The sequence below is a fragment of the Eurosta solidaginis genome, chromosome 3 (genome assembly GCF_040869045.1).
Source record: "Eurosta solidaginis isolate ZX-2024a chromosome 3, ASM4086904v1, whole genome shotgun sequence".
NCBI lineage: Eukaryota > Metazoa > Arthropoda > Insecta > Diptera > Tephritidae > Eurosta > Eurosta solidaginis.
The window spans coordinates 276,389,717-276,399,668 of NC_090321.1; positions in this window are offsets into that span (position 1 = coordinate 276,389,717).

Here is a 9,952-nt window from a genome sequence, read left to right on the forward strand (position 1 = left end):
TTTATGATACCTTTATTTTATTTGTTAGCGATTATAGTCATAAATTGCACAAACTTTCCTTTCAGAAAACAAACAACTTTTGCAGCTCTTATATTACGATTAACAGCTTCCTAGAGACAAATATTCGAAGAAACTCAAAAGTTGTATTGTTCGTTTCGCTCTGGGTTTGTTCTTATGCTACTTGTGCTTCCTAATAAAATTTAAAATTGGCGCTTAACAGCCTAAGAGATTTTGGCCATTTCGTAACAAGTCAGGCCAGCTATACATGTTTTGCGATAACGAACGCCGGTCAAGTCATCCCCCACCTGCCTCTCCCCACCCGATAGCGGTCTACCCCTTCTTCTGCTTCGAAAATGAGGTGCTGACTGAAAAACTTTGTTGGCCTGAGCGTCTTCGTTCATTCGCATAACATGACCTAACCATCGAAGCATTTGGGCTTTTATCCGCTGCACCATCTTCATATCTGCGTAAAGCCGATACAGCTAGTCAGGAGGTGTTCCTTCGATACTCGCCATCGGCATCTTAGAGAGGACAATTAGACCTTTTTTCCCAAACACTCCAAGAGCCATCTCATCTTCCCTCTCTAACGTCCATGATTACGAACCATACGTCAGCACAGGTATGACGAGCAGCTTGTAGAGCGTGAGTTTTGTTCTACGAGAGAGAACTTTACTCTTCAATTGCGTAATCAGTCCAAAGTAGTACGTGTTGGCAAAAATTATTTTCCGTTCGATTTCTATACGGGTATTGTTTTTGCTGTTAATGCCGGCTTCCAAATAGACGAAACTCTTCACAGTCCCGGATTAATATCCGTCAACAGTGACGTGGTTGCCAAGGCATGAACGCGCCGATTCTTTCTTGGATTACAGAAAATAATTCGTTCTGCTGCTGGAATTATTTGGCCTTATAACCTTTATACATTTTGCAGGGTACTTAAGTTCAGACATAGCAGCATTCAAGCAGTTTCTTTTCACGCTGTCAAAAGCTGCTTTGAAGTGGACAAAAAGTTGGTGAGTGTCGATTCTCTTAAGTCTCTTCCAGGATCTGGCGCATCGTGAAGATCAGGTCAATAGAAGATTTATCAGGTCTGACGCCGTACTGATAAGGTCAAATCTGTTTGTTGACTCTGGGCTTCAGTCTATATAGCATTTAAACCCGATATTAAACAGACTGTTTCCACCGTTTACGGGATCACATTTCTGGTGCATTGGGCAGAGTACACTTAAGAACTAATCTGCAGGCATGCGCTCATCCGATCATATTTTGAATAGTTGATGCGTCCTCTTTACCACCTCTTCGCCTCCGTGTTTGAACAGCTCGTCGGATACTTTGTCATAACCTGTGGCCTTGTAATTTTTCAACTGGGATAGTGCCATTTTCACTTCGTCATAATCGGGCATCGGGAGATGTTTTCCATCATTTTCGAATGGGGTGTCGGATTCGTCTTCTTCCTCGCTAGCTAGCAATAAGGAGAAATACGTCCACAATTTAAGCACGCTATGTACATCAGCTACCAGGCCGGCATTATCGTACCCGCAAGAATCTGCCCCGGTCTTGATACCTTCAGTAACCCGCCGTATTTCGAGGTAGAATTTTCGGGCATTATTCCTATCAGCCTGCATCTGAGCTATTCGTCTCATGATTAGGCTCCCATGTACCGCACGTTGCCGCGTCCGTATGCAGTGTGGCCTTATAGGCAGCGTCCTTTTCCTTTCTGAGGCAGCGCGACATTCCTCATTGTAACACTTGTTTTTGCGGGCTCGCTGGAAACCTATGGTGTTAGCAGCGGCGGTATGTATTGAGAGAGAAATATCACCTAAATGCTCGGCCACATCGTCAAGTCGAAGATTGTTCCCGGTGAGCAGATATGAGAGCCAAGTGGCGTTATCATCATCTGTCTGTTTCGGAAGCAGCTTTTCGACGGCAACACTTTCTTATGTCACTACTACGCAGAGGCGTATACGTACCTTGGCTACAAAAGGTAGTTGCCCAAGTCGATATTTGGACCTAGTAGATTGCGCACATCCAGGAAACTGGAACTATGTCTGCTGTCGATCATTACGTGATCAATTTAGGGAATGGAGTATGGTGGAATCTGGTACAGCAGCGAAGTCAATAAGCCTCAACCAGTTGGGAGATGTTGCATTGTGAAGGGTGGATTTTCCGACTGTAGGATCCTTCCTTGCTAACTTTGACGTTGAGGTCATTTAGCATGATTTTACAATCATGAGGGTGGTAGTCATCGTTGGTATTTTTCAGTTTTTCATAGTCCTAGTCCTCTTCGTCCGCATCGTCTATAGGTGTGTAAGCACATATAAACGGAATATTGATAAACTTTCCCTTAATGCGGATCGCGGCTAGATGCTCGTTTATAGCCGTGAACGAAAGTACTTGGCGGCGAAGTTTCTTTCCCACCACAAACCTTACACCTTGGCTTTGAATTTCGCATTTGTTCATATGGTCACTATAATCGAAGTCGCTTGGGCCTATTGCTCCACTGCTTTGTCTCGCCCATCGTGTTCCTTTTAAGGCAGTGAGGTCAGCCTTTGTCTTGACAAGGACATCAACCAACCGAAACGTCCGGGGATCGGTAACTTCTCTTAAAAGAGCTCGGACATTCCAGGTAAATGCTCTTAAATCGTGGTGTTTAGTCTGTTAAACGTTTGCAGTGGTCACTATCAGAAAAATTACTTATCACCCGAGGCTTGCTGCTTGGTTTCATTGGAAAGTGGGTTAACGTGGCAGGTCCCAAGCCTAGCGCAAAACCCAGAAACGGGATTCGGATTTTAGTCGTCTTTTCCGACAGGGATACCTACCACGGGTTTACGGTATAACCTCAACTTCGCCAAGCTGATAATTTTAAAAATATAGTTATCTGCTGGAACATATACAAATTGCAATTCTCCAGAAATTTCATACCAACAGCAACATTTGCCCTCTGTAACAGCCCCTATACATTGCACCCCACTTTTTATACCTTTCATGAAAATGAAATGGTATATTAATTTCGTCACGAAACCAAAATTGTAATTCCTTAAAGGAAAATAGATAGACCCACCATTAAGTATACCGAAATAATCAGGATGAAGAGCTGAATTGATTTAGCCATGTCCGTCTGTCCGTCTGTCTGTTTGTATGCAAACTAGTCCCTCAATTTTTGAGATATCTTGATAAAATTTGGTGAGCAGGTGTATTTGGGTGTCCGATTAGATATTTGTCGGAACCGGCCGGATAGGGCCACTATAGCATATATCCTCCATACAATCGATTTTTCAGAAAAAGAGGATTTTTGTCATATCTTACTCAATTTAACAGATTGAAACTTCAAACTTCACCATATAATTTCGTATATTGCACATATTATTGCCTGAAAAAATTGATGAGATCGGTCGTATTTTTAGTATATATCCCCCACAACCGATTGTTCAGATAAGAAACTTTTCGTAATTACTGCCCTATTTTAAGAGCTAGAGGCTTCAAATTTCAACAAATGGTTACATATACAGCATATATTGTTGTCTGAAAAAATCACAGAGATCGGTTGTATATATAGTATATATCTCATACAACCGATTGTTCAGGTAAGAAACTTTGCGCAATTTCTGCCCCATTTTAACAGCTAGAAGCTTCTAATTTCACCAAATGCTTACGTGTATAGTATATATTTTTGTCTGAAAACATCATAGAGATCGGCGGTATATATATTATATACCCCATATAAACTGTCATTTTTGCTCCTTTTTTACGGCTAGAAGCTTCAAAATTCATCAAATAGTTACGTTTACGTCATATATTGTTGAAATACGTGATTCGTAGTCATAGTTTTTACAGGCAGACCACAAAAAACCTGAAACTTTGCGTCCTCACACAAAGTACCTACCTGTTTTTTATTTTATATTTATCTTAAAAATCGATTAGGTATGTAGATCTGTTCACTATATATTTCTTATCTTATACATCCGATTATTCGGAGATTCCGAACGGGATAAGATTATTGTTCAGCCCCATTCATGAAAGGTATGAAGTCTTCGGCATAGCCGAAGACAGTCCCGTTCTTACTTCTTTAATTTAAATGCAACATTAATTTAGATGCTTAGTGATTTTGTCATGATGCATTAAATTCACCTTAAGTTGAGCTCCACTTATTGCAGTTATTTTCCTGGCATGACACGAGTTACAAACTACTTACATATACATATTTCACTTGTTAGAAGGACGTAAGCACTTACACGTGAAGTGGTGCATATATGCATATGTTGGTAAGTAGGAGAAAATGTACTCACGAGCCAAAGAAACCACGAAATTAGTCAAACAAATGTTAAATGCAAGAGCAAGTGAAGGTGCAAAAGGTCAAAAGAAGCATGTAAGAGATGCAAGGTTAGATCGGATAAACAAAATCTTACGAAGGTGGTATGGATAAGCTGATGTCAACGAATTTACATACAGTTTCTACTGGATCTAAAAGAAAATAACGAGCAGACAAGTCAAACAACAACTACGCGGTTAAAAGTGTGTGCGTAAATCATATAGTTCTTTTTGTTTCAAAACGTCGATCGCATGGAATACTAGAACGTTTCTAATTCCCATGGAAGACTTCCAATGTTAATGTTCGCGTGAAAGACTAACACAGTTCGTTGCGGATAGCTTGAGTCTAGATTTGCAGGGTCGTCCGAATATTTTTTGCAAAGTTCAAGAAAAAAACATATTTTTTCTATCTCAATCAATATCTCGGGGACCACAGGTAATGTACAAAAAGTTAAACATTAATTTTACTCCTGAGTAAGGAATTTTCACTTTTAATTTTGAATTGGATTTTATTTTTTGTTGTTTAAAAATATTTGTATATTAAATACTGCAAATTTGGAAGATTTTTTCGAAGCTATTGTTGTCCGTACATGCGATCACGAATACTACTCAGATGTACGTTAAATAGTAAAATTACTTGGGAGTATGGTTATGCCTTGCATAAGAACTACCCAACTTAAAAGATTTTTGTTGGTTGGGAAAAAACCACATTGTAGGAAACCCATAAAAAATATGGCGCACCGAAGTCTAATTAAAGACATATAGGCTCTATACACCAACCAAGGCATACCTGGAAGCAGTTTTGTGGTTACAACGAAACAAAGTTCGAAATACTAATGTACATTGGTGAAATACATATCATTGCGGAGATGATTGAAGATAAGCGTTCAGGAGAGAAAAAGCGCCCATGCCAATTTTAATCGGGAATAGCAAGACAAGTTATAAAGTGATTTTATTCAAATTAAATATAAAAGAAAGTTTTTCAGAATAAAATATGAAGATTTCCTCCAAAGTTGCTTTTTTGTAGAAAAATATTGGCATATACAAAGCTCATAGTTTTTATCAAATTTGATTCATAAAAGTCTCCTATATGATCATATTTCTGAAGATCACATTTTTCACATATTTCGGATATATATCGGATTCCTAAATAAAAGCGCTCCGAGAATGTTTGAGGGGTTCATACTGCCGTGACATAAGTTAATATTATATTTACTAAGAAGGATAAAAGAAGCTTAGCATAACAAAGGATTATGAATAAATCCATCATTATAACACACTCTCCGGATAAAAAGTCTCATACTAACAGATCTAAGACTAAAGCATGTACTAGATTCCTCTGTCCTCCTAGCTGTGACGTCAAGCGTGTTTCTGCTTCAAGTCCAATACTTATAATGATTGTAAAAATTATGTCATTTTAGATGTCTTACGGAGAATAACTCTTGCCAATAAGTGTTCCCAACAGCATCCGTATTTGAAAGTAGATGGATGGAGATACCTCCACTGAGTTGGGAGAGGCAGCTGAAATATCATGTAATCTCCATTGATGATGTCAATTAGGCGCTAGTAGCTGCCTAATAAGAGATTATGATGATGACGAACGAAGTATTTAAGATTTATTAAAAAATTCAGGGGTTTATTGAGTGGAATATATGCAGATATCATATGTAACCTAAAATGCATTGCCCATCTCATTTTTTGCCTTCTTGAAGTCTCAATGCGACTGGGATAATCATCACAGTTTTATCCGCCTACCAAAATTAATTTTATATACCTGAATGCCGATTTATAAGAATTACTTTCATTATAAAGATGGAAAGTGAAATATTTTGTCTAAATCCGGTTAATAGATTTTTACACTGAACTTTCGACTGCTAATGAGACCGCCTTGCATAGTTTCATGAATTAAGCGCAGCGCTTATGAATTAAAACGTAAAGTCCACTTTAAGCGGCCACTATACATTCCTTAATAGCAAAGTCTGGGAGCGATACGTTTTGCAGTATTACCCATAATATATGTGTATCAGTCTCTTTTATGTATTCATATCAGTAATTAATAAATCAATGAATTTTATTCTACACAATATTTGAAGATCGTACGGAGAAATCACTCATACGCACTGTATATCAGTTACAAAAAGCATTCCATCTCTTAAATGTCACATTTTATTATTTCAAAAATTAGTCACACAATCAACTTTGACCTTCTCCACATAAATACAATAAGTAATCGTTTAGCGATAGAAAAATTAAAATAAAATTTCCACGCAGAGTTAAGCACTATTTTGAACCGGTTGCTTGCGAAGCGCCTAAAAGACTGATACAAGCGTAAACATAAAAATGCTATGATGTGATATGACAACGCCGATGACATAGGCGATGATGACGACGACAATGATGCGCACGATGGTACATGTATGCATATGTAGCCAGCAAAAACTGGCAAAGTGGTTCTAAACAATAAGGAATACTGGTTTCAATCATGATATATAGAACATGGTAGACCGTCCACCCTGTAATAACGCCTTATTTTGATTATATTTACGCTAGAAATAAGCCTTATATCTAAGGTAAATAAAAATCTATTTATAAATAATTATGTACGTCACATGCTATTTTTTGAAAATATGCACCCATTTGTACAAAATGTAGTCCTTCCGTGCAAACGGGGTATTTTTGGTATTAAGGGGATGCCATGCCCCAAATACCAAAATATGAGAACCCAAATATCTCTAAGGGTAGTAACGCCAGGGCAATGATACTTGGCTGGCAGATACTTTTATATCAGCGGAGAAAAGTGGAAAGAATTAGAGAAAATGGTGTAGTGCCTTCCATTTAAATTTATCTTTCCATATCACATATCTTCTGAACCTCTTACGTCACATAATCTAAACTTGGCAAAAGGGGGAAAAAATTATGGGAAAGGGACTATGCCATATCTGAAATAAAGAGGAATTTGTATGTACTGTGTCTAGAAATCTCCATGCAAGCTTTTATTATGCAATTTTTTATCTAAAAAATTAGATTAATCGAATTTACGACCAAAGGCGATACTAGTAAAATTATTTATATTGCCCAAAAATGAACGGGATACGTGATAAGTAAAACCTAACATTGGTCAATAAATTTTCATATAATTTTTAAGGACACTGTGTTTTCTTGTTATTTGAAAAATTGACACGCCGATAAAACTAGTTTTAATAAGTAAATGTACTTTTTTTTCTTTCAAAGAATCCACTGTCTGAGCAGCTCTTTTTCAAGTTTTTGGCATACTGCCTTTTTCCGTTCCTACTCATTTGTGGGAGTTACGTGTCGTATGCCATATTTTTTATGACATCTAGCAAAATAATTTTTAAAAAGAATACTTTCATGGCTAAAATTCGCTTTCTGGACTGGCCGAACCACTGCCGAGGAGTCTCCCTGTTCAAAAGTACTTTCAAAAAGTATTTTTTAATGTTACTTTTACTACAGGCTAGGAACTGAAAATGAATTTTCGATTATAGATAATTAATCTACATATACTTAAATAAAGTTTTGAAATAGAAATAACAAAGGCGATTTAAAGTCAAATGGTGTCTTATTATAAGTCCTATGCAATAAACCGTATAATTAGGTTGAAATATATCTCACTGTTTCTTTTTCTACATGTATGGTTCATAGACATTAAAATCAGGTTATGGTACTAATTTACTATTATTATTACAACGCCTGATTTTTAGTGGGCTATAGGCCTTATAAAACAGGTACTAATACAGCAAGTAGTATCTTATAAGACTTATACATAACGTTATAGTTCAGATAAACCTTATGCCTAATGACAAAAGTGCAGAAAAAAATTAGTAATATAAGAAATACGCCTACTACTAATATACGTTATAGAATAAAGGCCTGATCACATCAGCTAGTTTAACATATGAAACAAGCCTTATATAAGATTCAAATTTTTTGTGTGTATTTGAATGCCATTGAGCACCCGCTGTTTTACCCACTAAGCGCCATGCCAAGCCGTCTGACAAAGTGAGTGTCATCCTTTGTATTGCTAAGCGGCAAGCTACAAATATATGGGGTATTCCATCCCATTTCGACCAATTTTGAACCCGACCCCTTTAGAATTGGCTGAAAGTTTTCATCTTTTTCTAGCTTACGAAAGACGTTTTTCAGAAGTTTTTCAAATTTTTCCATCCGACTTAAAAAAAAGTTATGAATTCTTAAAAAAACACCGTTTTTGTTTTCAAAATGCAATCATCCCCACTAATCCCGGAGTGGGCCGAGAATTTTTTTTTTATTTAATTGAAAAAAAACGTTTACATTTTTTTTGTATTTTTTCCGAACAGTACATTTAAAAACATATCTTTAAAAAAAAAATGATCCCAAACGGTTTTTGAAAAAGTTATAGCATTTTGAAAACAAAAAGGGTTTTTTTTTTAAATTCATAACTTTTTTTGAGTTGGATGAAAAAATTTGAAAAACGGATTTCGAAAGCTAGAAAAAGAAGAAAAACTTTCAGCCAATTCTAACGGGGTCAGGTTCAAAATTGGTCGAAATGGGATGGAATACCCCATATATACTTAAACAATTAACAAATATGTACGTGAATTTTTTTTAATTATTACTGATTTTAAAGATGTTCTTCTTTAAGCATCCATAGTACATACCTACGAAAAATATGTAACACAACTGTAAGCGATTTACATATGTAATACGTATGAAGCTGTGGGTGGAGCAGTGAAAATTATCTCAAATGCTACATATTTAAGGTGAAAGTATTTACATATGTACTACCTGGCAGAGGCTGCTGCTACTCACACATATTTAGCTTCTCTGTATGCGCCTTCTAGTGATGCAGAAAATAGGAAAACATTTCTTAGAGAACTGGATTATTTATTAGCAGCAAATTTTTTGTCTTAAGAATCGTGACATCATTTTAAAAGACTTGAAAAAGACTTTATTTGACTATTTTTCCGAATGTTAAAAAGTCTTAAGATATAATTTGTTGTTGTTGTGGCGATAAGAAAACTCCCCGAAGGCTTTTGGGGAGTGTTATCGATGTTGATGATACTTTGCCGGGTGCAGGTCCGATACACTTCGGTAAGAAGCACCATTAAGGCACCAGCCCGACCATCTCGCGAAAAATTTAGTATGACCACATAAACCTTCAAGGCCACACCGCCCTCCCACCCCTAGATCCATGGGGTAGCCAGAGCCTCGGCTGTTAAAGTAACAGGATTCGCCACAGGTAGTTGAGGTTGACAATTGGGTTGGGGAAGATATATTTATATATTGCGCTGGCAAAGCCTTGAAAAGGTTGCGCTACACAACCCCTTGAATCGATTTGGTATTTTAGTCGCCTCTTACGACAGGCATACCTGCCGCGTGTATATTCTAAGCCCCTAACACGCTGGGAGGCTTAAGACATATTCGGCTTAAGACGTATCCCTCAATTTTTGAGATATCTTGTTTGTTTGTCCGACTAGTCATTCGTTGCACCTGAAGCTTACATATACATATGACATACAAACGTTATTTTCTGAAAAAAATCGTAAAGATGGTTCTTATAAACATATAATATGCGTCCCATACAACTGCTTGTTCAAATTTCACGATTATTTCAAATCGCACGAGCTCGGGCTAGTACCTTGAAGATGTT